Source organism: Diadema setosum, chromosome 7 (genome assembly GCF_964275005.1).
Source record: "Diadema setosum chromosome 7, eeDiaSeto1, whole genome shotgun sequence".
Lineage (NCBI taxonomy): Eukaryota > Metazoa > Echinodermata > Echinoidea > Diadematoida > Diadematidae > Diadema > Diadema setosum.
Window position 1 is genome coordinate 2,013,897 of NC_092691.1, and position 13,804 is coordinate 2,027,700.

At 41.4% G+C, this 13,804-nt stretch overlaps 2 pseudogenes; both read left to right on the forward strand.

Annotated features, from left to right (window-relative positions):
* Positions 1 to 657: 657 nt before the first annotated feature.
* On the forward strand, positions 658 to 3,441 carry LOC140230557 (uncharacterized; annotated as a pseudogene).
* Positions 3,058 to 5,735, forward strand: LOC140230559 (V(D)J recombination-activating protein 1-like; annotated as a pseudogene).
* The last annotated feature ends 8,069 nt before the right edge of the window (positions 5,736 to 13,804 follow it).

The window sequence follows — 13,804 nt, forward strand, 5'->3', positions numbered from 1 at the left end:
TATAATGTACATGTATCTGCATACACCTAGTGTTCTGTAGCCTCAGATGTTGGCAAGAGCTATAATATGACAAAATAATATGACAAAATCTTATACATGTACAGTGCACTCTCTTTATAACGAACACAGTTATAATGAAATTCTGGTTACAATGAAGTAAAAATTCAGATCGGATCATTATCCACTCTATGTATTTTTATTGTTTATTTGTTTGGTTATAACGAAACTTCCATATAATGAAATAAAACTGCCAGTCCCAAGGACTTTGTTATAATGGGAGTCCACTGTATTAGCGATGAAGTACAATTTAGTAATCGTATCTACTGTCACACATCTTGTGAATACTACTGAGCTTATGCTACAGGAAACTTGTCAGCGAGCTAGATATGAACTGAGGCAGTTTAAATGCGATGTCCCAAGATTTTTGTAGTGGGGGGGGGGGGGGGGGGGTCCCTGAGGTTTTTTGGCAAGGGGGGGGGAGGGGGGAGGCAGCTTTCAAAGGGAGTAAACAAGTATATGCGTACCCTGAATAATAATGAATAGGGGGGATCAGGGAGCAGTTGGCCACACATTTCTGGCATACAAAAGGAGGCAAGAGACATTTGAAATTGGTGGAAAGAGAATAGTCTGACTTGTTGGAGGAAGTGGGCTTAGTCTATGTCAAAACTATCAGGAGATGTAAGAATATCAGCAGTGAAAGTGGGTGACCAAGCTAAGCTGAGAAGCACACCATAACTCAACGAGAAGAATGACTTTATTGTGAGCATCTCTTTACAAAGGAAAGTTGGCAGAATAGTCAGCTAACATCTCTGTAAGAATTAATCATTGCCTGAAACACTTGGCTGCAAAATGTGCACACAAAGAAATATATCCTGCCAAATTATATCAGCGACTGCCTTGCATGCACTCGCCCAGAAAAAAAAAAGGAGAATTCACCAACTGAACTGGAGAAGCAAATGATGCACAAAGCAAGGAACATTTTTCCCAAGAGAGACCCTCACAAGACAAATACGATTCAAAGCCTTTGGGTGACAGATGATGACGCATGATAACAAGGTCTACAAATGTTGTACGTCTACTTAAAAAACAAAACAAAACAAAATCTTGCCAGGGTAAGTTTGAGGTGAAGAGAATGTACTTCAAGATTTTGTGGAAGAGTCTGCCATGACAGCGAGTCTGCCTGCGGAGATCATGAAGATGAAGAGGATCACTGGCACATAAAAGACAAAAGCTGAGGGAATTTTGGTGGTACTGTATTTTTCTTTTGTGATGGCACACTGCCTCTCGTCTATTACTGCAATCCAACTGTGTGTACTAAACACTGTGTTTTGCAATCTTCACATCTGTATACAGGATTTCCAAGAACACATTCTCTAACAAAGTCATAAATTGGCATTTGATTTCTACTGCATCTAATGTCATGCCTTTGTAAAATCATACAATTTGCTGACATACGTAGGATAATTAGTATGTCCACAATGTCATCACCCTGTGCTGTAAATAATCCATGTCTTCAAAATTTTTTAGAACAGCAGACCTTCCCACACAAAGACACTTTTTTGAGAGACCAGCACAATCTCTCAATAGTGAGAAACAGAAACAAACAGTCCCTTGACAGTATGGAAGGTACTTACGATGGAGATGTCTATAAGAACATGATGGCTGATGAAGAACTATTGTGACATGATGGTAATTTTCCACATTTTTTAAACACTGATGGATTTCTTGTATTTATGTCTCACAGTTTTCTAAGTGGCCATTATTCTTAATGATAACAAATTACCTCCTAAGCTCAGGCACAATACTTTGCTACTTGCAGGTTCCTGTTGTGGAATGAGTAAGCCAACAATGAAAATCCTCCCACAGCAATTTGTAAAGAAAGCAAGAGAGTTGGCTGACAAGATTGTCACTTTGGAAAAAGGTGACCCTGACGTCCACAGTAAAATATTTGGTCTGAGATGTTGTTGTATGGATGCACCTACATATTCTTCCATGCACAACACTACTAGGTTCACAGGTTACCATGTCTGTGGTCTATGTTCTCACCCAGGGAAGGTTATTGAAAGAACCACAAAATATCCCATTGATGTCTGTGAATATAAATGATTGCACCGATGAAGAAATGTTGGAAGGAACTGTTCAAGAGTCAGTTCAAGAGAACAGAGCTCTTAGAGGAGTGAAAGCACCAAGCCCATTGATTATTCTTCCAGAATTTCCCACTTACAGGTGGTTTTCAGTAGACTTCGTGAATGAAGGTATTCAAGTACCATTCAGTAGCTGGTCGAAAACTGATGATGGAAAATCGAAATTGCTTCAAAATTTAGTTCCCCCATTGGCTATCCGACTGGAAAAATGGAAAAAAATTGAAATTATCCAAATCTAACCTGGACTTGGGAAATAGAATTTAACAAATTCTGTATGAAACCTCATTATCTCTTGCTATGTGTGTGAAAAGAGCCATGTACCAAATGGATGCAGCTAAGTTATGGCAAAGGATATGGAGGACAGAAAAAAAATTTATCGAGGAGAGAGAGGACTTTGCTATGGAGTCCTGAAGAGTGGACATCTCTCTAAGAACTACAGGAAGCTGCTCACATAATTATAGAACCTGCAATTGAGGGTTAACATCCTTCATTACTTCATACAGCAAAATAAAAGACAGAACAAAGTGTAAATCAGTGTAAATTTTGCACTAGCATAATAGACAAAAAACTGGATTGGGCAGAGGGTAGACTGCAGGGAAGTGGCTCAAAGTACACTTGTACCCCTCTGCCATGCCACAAAGGACACTGCTAAATCTCAGCTGGGGTCCTTTACCATTACGGGGAATTACGAGGAAATAGAATCACTTGCAAAGTACCTAAAAATAAATCCGGACCAGCTAATACCGACGGAATTGAGTGACATTTCTCTTGGGACCAAGTCCTTGCCTGTCCTTCTAGCCAAACCAGGAAGGAAACTCTTAGATGCCACCCATGCTGACATTAAACTTGGGGCCTCATTGTCTGTGAAAAGGCTAGCCTCCAGAGCTGGGAGATAACGGCAGATGTTAAGAGCATGTTCCAAGAAAGCGAGGAAAAACTCAATGACCACCTGCACAAGGAGCTCGGGCTGGTCCCTGCCTTGAGATGCCCGGTAATCAGACAAGGGAATTGCTAGACGAGAAGAACACTCATACTATCACAGCACTATCTAATTGAAAGCAATGAAAGAAGGCAGAATGTGCAGGCTGTGCTGACATCATTCCACGAGCTGAGATCGGTCTATCGGTCTCATCATCCGAACAAGGAGGATGTTTCAATGTACAAATAGAGGGCAGTCCGTATGGGAGAACTTCTACGTGAGAGGTTCCCACATGTAGCCTGGCCCAATTATCTCCACAAACTGATCGAGCATGTATAAGAGATTCTTGGGGACCCACATGGACCCAAAAGTGTCGGATCAATGAGCGGAGAGGGCAATGAGGCAGCTTATAAGCTCTTCAGACAGCTGAGGACCCATTTCTCTCGCAAACACAGTGCTGTGACCTCATTGTGTGATGTAATTTGGTACCACTGGATGTACACGTTGCCAAAATTACATAGAATTGGAATTCATCTCGTCCCCCCTCATGGGACCTTGAAGCCAGCCAAAGTCATGGAGTGGATCACAACACAGCGAGGAGGGTGAAAAATTGCGCTCAATGGTTACATAAATTATACGTTAAAAAACGTGACCTTGCAGGTGGTTGGGAGGGATTCGAATGCGAATTACGCCAAAAGAACGAGTGTAATGCCAAGATTCAGGTTAAGTGTACAATAACATCCCCATTTCTTTACTTAAAATAGTAGTCCTATATCTGTTATAAGTGCCAACAATGAAATCTTCCCAGAGCAATTTGTAAAGAAAGCAAGAGAGTTGGCTGACAAGACTGTCACTTTGGAAAAAGGTGACCCTGAAGTCCACAGTAAAATATTTGGTCTGAGATGTTGTTGTACGGATGCACCTACACATTCTTCAATGCAAAAGAAAATTAGGTTCACAGGTTACCATGTCTGTGCTCTACGTTCTCACACAGGGAAGGTTATTGAAAGAACCATAAAATATCCCATTGATGTCTGTGAATACAATGATTGCACTGATGAGGAAATGTCGGCAGATACGCTTCAGTCAGTTCAAGAGATTAGAGCACTTAAAGGAGTGAAAGCACCAAGCCCATTGACTAATCTTCCAGAATTTCTTGGTTATGGGAGGTTTTCAGTGGACTTCATGAATCAAGGTATTCAAGTACCATTCAGTAGCTGGTCGAAAACTGATGATGGAAAATCAAAATTGCTTCAAAATCCAGATCCTCCATTGGCTATCCTGACTAGAAAAATGAAAAAATTGAAATTATCCAAATTTGACTTGGACATGGATATCAAATTCTGCATGAAACCTTGTTCCCTCTTGTTATGTGTGTAAAAAGAGCTATGTACGAAATGAATGCAGCAAAATTATGGCAAATGATATGGAGGATAGAAAGAAATTCATCCAGGAGAGAGGACTTTGCTTTGGAGTCCTGAAGAGTGGACATGTCTCTAAGAACTTCAGGAACTTCACGTGGCTCCCATTTAGAACCTGCAACTGAGGGTTGACACCCTTCATTACTTCATACAACACAGCAAATGACAGAACAAAGTGTAAATCAGTGTAGATTTTACACTAGCATAATAACAAAAAACTGGATCGGGCAGAGGGTAGACTGCAGGGAAGTGGCTAAAAGTACATTTGTACCCTCTGCCATGCCACAAAGGACACCGCTAAATCTCAGCTGGGGTCCTTTACTATTACTAGGAATTACAAGGAAATAGAATCACTTGTAAAGTACCTATCAATAAATCCTGACTAGCTAACACTGACGGAATTGAGTGATATTTCTCTTGGGACCAAGTCCTTGCCTGTCCTTCTAGCCGAACCAGGAAGGAAACTCTTAGATGCCACCCATGCTGACATTAACCTTGGGGCCTTCTTTAAGAAGCTCATTGTCTGTGAAATGGCTGGCCTCCAGACCTGGGAGATAATGGCAGATGTTAAGAGCATGTTTCAGGATGGTGAGAAAAAATTCAATGACCACCTGCACAAGGAGCTCGGGCTGGTCCCTGTCTTGAGATGCCCTGTAATCAGGCAAGGGAATTGCTAGATGAGAAGAACACTCATACTATCACAGCACTATCTAATTGAAAGCAATGAAAGAAGGCAGAATGTGCAGGCTGTGCTGACATCATTCCACGAGCTGAGATCGGTCTATCGGTCTCATCATCCGAACAAGGAGGATGTTTCAATGTACAAATAGAGGGCAGTCCGTATGGGAGAACTTCTATGTGAGAGCTTCCCACATGTAGCTTGGCCCAATTATCTGCACAAACTGATAGAGCATGTATAAGAAATTCTTGGGGACCCACATGGACCCAAAAGTGTCGGATCAATGAGCGGAGAGGGCAATGAGGCAGCTAATAAGCTCTTCAGACAGCTGAGGACCCATTTCTCTCGCAAACACAGTGCTGTGACCTCATTGTGTGATGTAATTTGGTACCACTGGATGTACACATTGCCAAAATTAAGTAGAATTGGAACTGCTCGTACCCGCAAGTACCAATGCTCTAAATGCAAACAGTTCGGCCATAGTTCACTCTATTGCTCAAAATCATAGGATATAAAGACACAAACAAATTCTCAATGACATTTTTGTGTCACGGTACCTTTTATTAAAGGACAAGTCCACCTTTATATACATGTGGATTGAGTGAATGCAACAATTAGTAGAACACATCAGTGAAAGTTTGGGGAAAATCGGACAATCCATTCAAAAGTTGTGAATTTTTAAAGTATCTGCGTAGTCAGCAGAAACTTCAAAAATTCATAACTTTTGAACGGATTGTCCAATTTTCTTCAAACTCTCACTGATGTGTTCTACTAATATGGCTGCATTCACTCAACCCACATGTCTATGAAGGTTGACTTGTCCTTTAAGGTTCTCAGTGTTCGACAAAGTTCCATGTGTCTCATCGTACAGTACAAGCTTTATTACTCTTCAACTCGCCGCCCCCCTTTTTTTCTGCCTGATGATCTTCTTTTTTTTTTTTAAAGTCATCACGCAAATTTAGTCATCAAAAGAATTTGGCCCTTTTTGGAAATCCTGGATCCACCAGTGTTGACGTTGTTCTTTGTTGCATGCAAAGCTAGGCCTATTGTGCATTTATCTCGTCCCCCCTCATGGGACCTTGAAGCCAGCCAAAGTCATGGAGTGGATCACAACACAGCGAGGAGGGTGGAAAATTGCATTCAATGGTTACATATATACCTAAAAACACATGACCTTGCAGGTGGTTGGGAGGGATTCGAATGCGAATTACGCCAAAAGAACGAGTGTAATGCCAAGATTCAGGTTAAGTATACAATAACATCCCCATTTATTTACTTGAAATAGTAGTCCTATATCTGGTCATAAGAGCCAACAATGAAATCTTCCCAGAGCAATTTGTAAAGAAAGCAAGAGAATTGGCTGACAAGACTGTCACTTTGGAAAAAGGTGACCCCGAAGTCCAACAGTAAAATATTTGGTCTGAGATGTTGTTGTGCGGATGCACCTACACATTCTTCAATGCAAAAGACCATTAGGTTCACAGGTTACCATGTCTGTGGTCTATGTTCTCACCCAGGGAAGGTTATTGAAAGAACCATAAAATATCCCATTGATGTCTGTCAATACAATGATCGCACCGATGAGGAGATGTTGGAAGATACAGTTCAGTCAGTTCAAGAGAATAGAGCAGTACAAGGACATTTACCGTGCTACTAGAGACAAAGGTGATAAGTTTCTGACTGCATCGCATGTACTCAATGAACTTGAAAATACCTACTTGCCTGGACACGTCCGCTTCCAACTTTCAGGGTAGGCTACCCTGTATCATCATACGCTTGTGAAAAAAGGACTCCTGCACACAGAATATGGACATGACACATTTCAGCCAATGCAAATTTGTGGAGAGTTTCAAATGGGTTGTGAGGTGCCATTCCCAAATTTCCGTGCTGTCGCATGGCCCTATCCTCATGCAGTAAAAAAAAAACCCTGGAGGAACTCGACAAAGACATAGAGAGAGGCATTGAGGCACATGGCCTGGACCCAGCTTTCGACCACCTCATCCACACTACGATCAAAGACGGAGCTGACGGTATGGGAGACATGTCAGTCATCGGAAAAGCATCCAAGAGATTCCTCCCTGACAAAGCTTTCAGGGCAGCTTTCACAGTTGTGCGATGCGAGGTGCAAGCCAATGATGAACTACTTAAAGTGTATGAACAGGGAGGTGGACCTCCCTGGTTACAGTTAGGACGTCATTCCAGCAGAATAGCGCTTGGTAGTTGGTTCAACATGGACTGGTTGCTTGACATTGATGGAGTTGGCCAAATTCATGAGTAACACCAAGTTTTTCATGATGAAAGCCCATGTGAAGAAAGCCCGGCTCCATTCTCTGCGGGAGATATACCGACAAGGACACCTGATCCAGGCCGGCCATGTGGGTGGACTGAAAGGTTTCTTCCTGACAAACTTCACCCCGAGGGAGCTCTGCGGCCGAATGATGAGGTTAGTAGGCATACAAAGCCCTTTTCGGGGCTAATACAGTTACAAATTAAGCCCGGACTGCATCTGGAGACACAAAAGCATTTCGAGCAGCGTACGGAAAATTGGGCGAATTACGATCGAAACTTAAGTCATCAATTCTCACTGTTGCCCTGACAGCCACTGCAACCAGAGATGTGCGTAGCTGTATCATCGAAAAGCTTGGTCTTCGCAATTATGTGTGGGTAAATCAGTCGCCGGACAAGCAAAATATAAAACATGTTGTAATCAAGTCTGCTACAAGAGATTTAGATACAATGTTCAAGTGGCTGGCAGATGACTTGAAGATCCATGGTGCAAGTTGTGAAAGGATGATAATATACTGTCAGTCAAGAAAAATGTGCAGTGATGTGTACGCGACCTTTATGACACTGCTTCCAGAAGGTTGCCACAGGTCTGTTAATATGTACCACCGGAACTCGGAAACTGATATCCAAATGGAAATTGTGGACAGCATGTCAGCACCAGATGGTGAAATCAGAGTTCTGATAGCAACCATTGCGTATGGCCTGGGCGTTGATGTAAGCAACGCACACAATACGGTTTGGTGTGGACGCCCGAGTGATCTAGACGATTATATCCAGCTGAGTGGGAGGATCGGACAAGATGGCAAACAAAGTACTGCTGTGACATTGTGTTACCCCGGGGACAGTGCTGGCAGAAAAACAACTTCTCCCATGCAAGATTTTCTCCGCGGAAAAGAATGTAGACGTGCTACAATAAAGGCAAAATTTGGTGACATCCAACCAAACAGCATTTCACACAATTGCTGTGATGTGTGTCCAGCATTGTGTCAATGTGGGAATTGTGACGAGCCAAGTGCTGTAGATCAAAAATTGTGCAGTGCATTAACAATAGCTCTGACAATGACAATGAACTATTACGAAATATCCCAACCTCGAGTCAGGTCTACAGATTGGAAACAAGTCTGGAAGAGTACAGGTGCAGCTTGTTGAGAGATGAAACAGAACATAGTACTGTGATGCAGACATTGTTAGTGGTTTGTCACTGTGTAATTGGTAAAATATTGAAAAAAAGCGAATGCTGAAATAGACTTTAGTACGTTTAGAAATTGTTTTTTAGGCATGAATATTTTAGTTCACAGTTGTGTTTTTGTGATGAAATTAATTACATGTCTCTTTGAAATACTGAAGGTGTTGTGTGTTTGTGTGTGTCAGATGGATTTCTCTGACTAAGCCCCCTTTTACTTTGCGATCCACTGAATTTTTACTTTCAAGTCTTGCACAAATTTCTAAGACCATTTTCGCAAAAATTTGGCATACTCGTGAGAAATAAATAAATAAGAATGAAACGTAAAATATTGTATTTAAAAAAGCCCTTTGGAAAACTATGATTAATTTCACAGAGATCATGTTTTCATTTTAGGATGTTCTACATTGGAAAGAACAAAGCTGATTGAATGAATATGAAGAGAAGGCATAATGAGTGCACACTGTACTGAAACACAGACTTAAGAAATTTAAGTACCAAACAGAAAACTTCACTATCTTGGTCTTTTTTTCACAAATAAAAAGCTCACATAGTAACTATCATTTCAATTAAGTTGGATGTGTTCCTTTTCTAAACTTTACAAAAGAGCACTGAAACCAAAAAAAAAAAATGGTCTTTTTAATTCAACATCTAACTCTGATTTTATTAAATGATGCTTACAATTCTAACATTTATTCTGATTAAAACATTTAATCCAGCTTATTGGGCCAAAAAATAAAATGAAAAAAAAAATTGATGGTAAAGAAGACGCGTCTTGCCGACAGTGCACAAAATAAATCGGTCTTGTTTTATCCAGCTTTTTTAGGTTTTTTAAGGCTTTTTTTTAGAAAATAATAAAATACTTTAAAAACAATATTAAAAATTTAGCAAATTGATAATTACTATAACATTATTTAATGGACTTTGATGTGACATAATATTTTTGTAAATGTCAGAGCATCTTGTATGTTAAATTTGCTTCAAACTTTCTTTGCAATTATTGTTCACGATGATTGGCAAATATTGCAATTTTAAAGTTAGTTTTGTTCAATTATTGTAGGACTTTTTTGAAGCATTTATATCAAAATAAATTGAATTCAGCCTATTTGAATCACAATATTCATATCTTAAATGATTTCTTCCTAAAAACACAACTAACATTGAATTTTTAGCATACACAAAATCACGTTTTTAAGCAATTATTGGCCTGACATGCATGTATATGTACAAATGGTGGCCCCAAATCAAAACATACGCATTTAATTAGCTTCTTTAGTGTGTGTAATCATGTTTATCATATTACCAACTGAAATTCTTTAAAGCCCATTCATTTTTTGAAATGAACGAAACAAATAGTGACCAGTGGGTAGTGGATAAGCTTCAACTGTCTCTCAGCTCGTGTGTTGTCTCTCAGCTTTTACCAAAAATGCAAAGTAGTAAATTTGCAATCGTATGATATGTCTTATTGTTTGTTTATAAGGCATGTGTAATAACTATTGATTCACCTGTAATATTGTTTTGTTTGTTTCTTTCTTGTACCTGAAAAAGAAGAGTATCAAAAAATACATGTGGTGAAAATGTTAAATTTTGTTACTCTATTTTAATCTGTTATGTCTCTTTGAAATACTGAAGGTGTTGTGTGTTTGTGTGTGTCAGATGGATTTCTCTGACTATGCACCATTTTACTTTGCGATCCACTGAATTTTTACTTTAAAGTCTTGCACAAATTTTTAAGACCATTTTCACAAAAATTTGGCATACTCGTGAGAAATAAATAAATAAGAATGAAACGTAAAATATTGTGGTGTAACAAAAATGCACCCAGGACAGGCCCTCTGCAGCCAGAAAAGAGGAAGCTTCCTGTCACTCAGCACAAGCCATTCACTCTCAGAGCTATTTACAGACTAAAAGATAGAGGTTTACAGAGTTAATACTTTTTACCACATAGACTTCCAGGTTCCACTGTGGACAATGGCAGCTTGTTGAGTATACGTTTAAGACATCTTTTACTGCTGGGTCGCAATCACATTACTTTATGACATTAATTAAAGACTCCCACAAGTAAAGAGTTAATCATCCTTATTTTATTTCATTATGTACATTTAGAATGACGACGATCATCATAATTACAATTTATGGGGTCATCCTAGCTGCGCTATTGACGCTTGGAGGTGGACTAGCATTGCAGCAGTTCTTTATAGCCCGTCGGCTATTAAATTGGATGGAGGACATTTTCTAGTTACTTTCCCAGGCGTTTGTAGTGCAAGAAGACCAGCAAGGGGAAGGAGATAACGGCGGAGTGGTCGCGAGCGATAACGCGCCCATGGCAGGCCCAAGATACGAACTACATATACAACGTAGGAACCCTTCCCCGCCCTCTGACCGGGACAGTCCCTCTGATCACGAGTACATTAGCATGCGTAATTTGGGACCGTTATATGCATCGCCTCGCCTACTTAACGGGGAGCCCCTCCAGGAGACACTAGTCTAACTGCATAAGGGGCGAATTGGGAAGAGTCACCTAACGCGGTCACATTATCAACCTTTTCTTTATGCAGCGGGGGGAATAAAACCGGCGAACGAGCCAAGACTCTCCCCATTCCGGAAGCAAATCTTAGCAGAATAGAGGGAACTACACAGACTTGCGCAACTTGTCAGAAAAAAATTCAGTAGCGTGGTGAGTCTCATCCGGCACCAAAGGGAGAGACATCCCACAGCGTTCGAATACCCCTGCCAACAATGCAGAAACATTTACGGAAACAGGAGCGACCTATCAGCGCACTATCGGTAAAGACATCCGGCCCACATGCCGGAGGCGGAGGCTGTACCGGGGCGGAGAGTAGATCCGATGACAAAGGCAGAACAGGCCCCTGCAAGACTGAATACCGCAAAGAAACCGATAGCTAAAAGAAAAGCGGGCGACGAGCCACACGGACGAGTGGACCCAGAGGCAGCCGCAGGGAAGGTAGCTCGAACATCCACGATGGGAGAGCTCCAGTCCAAATCATCCGCAGCAAAACAGGTGGACCCAGAGGCAGCCAAAAAGAAGGTGGCCCGGTTGGTGGCATCAAAACCCTCGCCACCAAGGGAGTTCTGGGCCGCAGGGAAGGTAGCTCGAACATCCACGATGGGAGAGCTCCAGTCCAAATCATCCGCAGCAAAACAGGGAGACCCGGAGGCAGCCGCAGGGAAGGTAGCTCGAACATCCACGACGAGAGAGCCCCAGTCCAAATCATCCGCAGCGAAACAGGGGGACCCGGAGACAGCAGAGGAGGAGGTAGCTCGAACATCCACGATGGGAGGGCTCCAGTCCAATTCATCCGCAGCAGAACAGGGGGACCCGGAGGCAGCCGAGGAGAAGACGGCCCGGCCGTCGGCGGCAAACCCATCACCACCGAGGGAGTCAGGGTCTGCTCGACCGTCCACGTCAGGGATAGGAGAACTTCAGGCCTATACGACTCCCTGGACGGCGACGGGGAATCCGACGCCACTCCCGGGGAGGAGACAGTGCAGCTCCAGTGACTGCGGAAGTAGAGGCGGCACCGGTGAGTGACGAAAAGACAGCAACGCCGGAGGGTGGAGCGGCGAGGGAGCCCAACCAGACCAGAGGAATTGGCGCGGGGAAGCTAGGGAGCTGCAGAGCCCGATTAACATAACAGTTATCGCAGATAAGTGTGTGAAGATCATAGAAAAAAATTGGATTAGGGAATACAAGGGGAAATCACTTAAGAAGGAAAGGACCTTCGAATGAGTATATTTATTAAGAAACGTAGATGGGGATGAATTTTAAAAAAAAAATTATGAAGGAATACTAGATTCTGGAATAATCATTTGCAAGCGAAAGACACAGATGTATCAAAACACTTGTTTGTTTGGTTGTAAGTGCGAGTCCTTTTTCACGTCCCTAATCATTCGACAACCTGGCTCAATATTCCTTGCTTTCTCCTGCTGTATGAGGTAGGCGTAGTTTTCTTGGTCTCACTATCTGCGGCACTACTCTAAAACAATTTTTCATTATGCTCTCTGTCTTTCTTTCTTTTCTTCTATTGCTCTATTACAACTTTTCATTTTTCCTTCGTCTTAACACTATCCTGGTACTGCCACTTCGTTGAATTACTTTTATTTTTTCGAGCCAAAGTTGTCGCCTGTTTGTATCTTCTGGTTTATTATTCGCTGTTCTCTATTATCACTTACACTGCGTCCTGTAGCACGACAATTCCTCACTCTTTCTATCATGGCGCGAAATCTGATCTCACAAGTGGTAGGGTTGTTTATAAATTTGTACGGGATATGTCTTAAAATCATTCTGTATGTTTATTTTAATAGTTTATCATACGTAGAGTTTATGAGATGTTTTATTGCATTTTACATTGTCATTAAGCAATATGTTAGCATTTTAGCAGGAGAAAGTAGCATGTCGCAAAGATTAGGTAGTTTGTGTTCTCATATAAGAGGTTTGTGGATATTGTGAACAGAAGGCAGGCAGCATGGCAGGAAAAGAATGCAAAACTAGAAAAGAAAATGAGATAAGGTAAAATAGAAATACCTTTTAGACTTAAAATGGCACTAAAAGGGGGAAAGAAGTTAGATTGTTGGAAGTTTTTGTTATGTTTTGTTTGTTTTAATTTTGATGGATATATGTTCGCAAAGTCTGGGAAATAGGCTGAATTCTGTTTCCTTTCTCTGATTTTTTTTTGTTCAATTTGATTGGGCAGACCGTGCATGGACGCACTTTGCCGGGTTGGGCGATATTATAAAAATAGCGTAGATATAGCTTCCGTTGTGGTGGGTATAAAGCCTAGCTGCTTGCATTCTGTGTATAGCCAGGATAAGTAAAAGGGCGATTGGTTGTCCTTTTCTGTAGCAGAACTCAAGTAAGTTTTGAGGAATTGTACGATGTACATTCATTTGGCTGTTTTGGCTGTAAAATGACGAAATGTCGTAAGTAGGACGTCAATTTATTTTTTTTTTCATTGTTTCTATTTTGATAGGGTTGACGTTATAAAGTGTGCCCTGGTTGTTTTCAGACAATTTTTGTTGTTGTTATCGTTCAAGTAGTTTCCATAGTTACAGTGTTAAGTAGTTGTGTTTTCTCAATCCGGGAGTATTGAGCTGGGGAAGGGGTAGTGTAACAAAAATGCACCCAGGACAGGCCCTCTGCGGCCAGAAAAA